Source organism: Ambystoma mexicanum, chromosome 5p (assembly GCF_040938575.1).
Source record: "Ambystoma mexicanum isolate Mex_15411 chromosome 5p, UKY_AmexF1_1, whole genome shotgun sequence".
NCBI lineage: Eukaryota > Metazoa > Chordata > Amphibia > Caudata > Ambystomatidae > Ambystoma > Ambystoma mexicanum.
Genome location: NC_090930.1, coordinates 990,674,820 through 990,677,901, shown reverse-complemented (window position 1 = coordinate 990,677,901; position 3,082 = coordinate 990,674,820).

Genomic DNA, 3,082 nt, shown 5'->3' with positions numbered 1-3,082 from the left:
ACAACCTTCACTTCACATGGTCCAAACACCCCCAAATGGATTGCGACTCTCTACTGGAATCACACAGTGCCACCCTCTCAGTCTCCATTGACCGACACGTGTGTCTGAAATAACGCACCTGCAACGAAAACCGTCAGTACCGTGGTACACGCAAGAACTCAACCTCAGCAAAAGAGGCATCAGGAAACAAGAGAAAACCTGGCGCCACACCAGGACCACATCCGACCTGGCGCTCCTGAAAGAACTCAGAGCAACCCGCCAACAACTAATCAACAGAGCCAATGACTCCCACTATCAGAACACCATCGCGAAGCTGACAACAAAAGTATAGACTTCTTCAAAGTGGTCAAGCACTGTGCCAACCCACTACCCGACCCTGCCATAACACACTCCATTGAAAAAGCCACTGACATCAACACCTTCTTCATCAGCAAGATTCACCACAACATAGACACCAGCTCTGCATCTACAGACCCACCTCAGGTCCCTCCTTATGAAATCTCCACACCCTGGACAACATTCAAGACACTCTCAAGAGAGGACATGGTAGAAACCCTGGCCGCCCTCAAAGCCACATCGTATGCAGACTACATCCTCCCAGCATCCATCCTCAAGACCCTCCCTTCAGAAGCTCTCCTTCCCTACCTGGAGATCAACAGCTCCCTAACTCAAGGCACCTTCCCATCGACCCTAAAACAAGACAAATCCTCCCTCTACTAAAGAAACCCACTCTCGATCCTGACAACCTGTGTAACTATCGCCCCATCACCCATCTTTCCCTTCCTAGGTAAGATCATAGAGAAAGTGGTAGCCGCACAACTGCAGCAACACATTGACACCTACAATCTCCTCCAAACCTACCAATCAGGGTTCAGACCCAGATACAGCACAGAGACAGCAACCAATACAGGTGGTCGACAACACCCTCAACATCCTTGATGATGGCCATCCCTGCCTCCTGGTTCTACTCCATCTCTCGGCCGCTTTTGACACAACAGACCACCAGGCGCTTAGGGACACCCTACATCGGCGCATGAGGATCAACAAGCTTGTTCTACGCTGGTTCAAGTCCTACCTTTCGAGATCACCAATGCTACCCGTCACCTGTGGAGTCTTGCAGAGGTTCATCCTCTCCTCAGTGATCTTCAATCTATACTTCAAGTCACTGGGAGCCTTGCTATCCACACACAACATCCACATCCACCAATACGCTGAGAACACACAGCTATACCTCAAGATCGACTCCATCAAGGACACACATAGGCTCAAAACCTGCCTCTCACTGATCCAGTCGTGGATGTCCAATGCATGCTTGAAGCTCAACTCCTCCAAGACCGAATTCCTACTCCTCAACAGCAAAACCAAACACCCAGACATACAGACCTGGCAATCAATCATGAACTCTGAGGGCTTCACATCCAAGCTCACCTCCAGCGCCAAGTCCCTAGGGTTCCACATCGACAAACCCCTCTCCTTCAAGACAAACATAGCTAAGAAAACTCAGACAGCTTGGTATCAGCTCTTCCTCCTGTGGTAAGTCAGACCTTCCTTCCCACAGACAACTTTAGATCCACCATTCAAGCACTGGTCCTATCCCACCTGCATAAGGGCAATGCACTCCTCGAAGCCCCTGAGAAGTGTCCTCCAAGCGGCTGCATGCCTCATTAAGGGTCTATGCAGATACGACCACATCACCCTGGCCCTCATCAACCTTCACTGGCTCCCACTGTACTCATGAATCACCTTCAAGTCTTGCTGCATCATCTATAAGGCAATCTCCCTCAAGTCACCCAGCTACCTCGTGGAGAAACTCAGCATCTCCTGCGGACAGTGCACCACCAGAAGCCAGGACATGTGCAGACTTGAAATCCGCCGCTGAAAAAAGGACAGGACCAGAAAACAAGCCTTCCCTGGCTACGCCCTAAGACTATGGAACCTCCTCTCTGTCAGCATCAGACTCGTCCCCACGCTCGTACAGTTCAGACAAGAAGTCAAGACCCACCTCTTTATTGCCTCCTCAACACCTAGGCCATCATGTTGCCTCTCGCGCCACCTGACTCGCTAGACGCCGCCGGCCCCTTGCCTCACCGCCACCCGGTACAGCTGTATGCCTCCTCTGTGCCCCTCTCTATCCTACCACCGCTATATCTGTTCTTTTGTTACCTCTTACAAGTGCTCCATTATACATCTGTACTGTTGTATACCTTGGTAAAGCACTCTGGTATGTATCTGTTTTGTTGTATACCTCTGTAAAGTGCTCTGTTGCTTCTCGAAGTGAGGTTTGCACTCAATAAATACAATAATAATAATAATAATAATAATAATAATAATAATAATAATAATGTGTATTTTTATTTTGCGTGTAAAGAAGCAACAGTGGGTTAGTCTTGTGCTCCCAAGAGCTATTCTTCCAGACTGTAAGGCTATTTTCAGGACTAAAAAGGGGCTGGAGAAAAGGTCTCTCAGTGACATGTAGTTATGTGGTCACCACCTCCCCCACTGGCTAAGAAATACTAACCTTTAAGGGAAGTGTGGGGACAGATGGGCCTGTCTAGCAAAAGATAAAATGCATTGCTGCACAGAGAAGTTCATTGCAAGTATCCCCTCGAACAGAAATAATTGAGGTGCAGTGCAGCACAGGAAGCGTTACAGAAATTGAAAGCTACACCTAAACCTACATTTTACCCTTTTTGCCCTCTCTCGCTCTCCACTCCCGCTGACCCCACTTACCTCAGCCACCTCTATTGTAATTTCAATATCTATCAATGTTTTTTATGATGGAGCTAACAACACACAGTTAAGACTCAGCCTACTAAATGTTTATGCTTGAATGATGCCAGAGTACATTTTCCTTCCAAAGTGGACCTCACTTTTCTCTGAGTTATTCAAGCCTAATGTTTGAAAGCTGACCCATCACTGTTTATTTATAGCCAGTATAGGGATTGCAGTGCAGGGGTAGTGTGGGCAGATTTTTCAAACCAAGGATTTTTGGCTTTATGATTTCTGACAAATTAAGCATTTGTCTCTGACATTCGTGTGCAACATGAAGTCACACATTTGAATTCTGCCAGAGTCGGCTTCG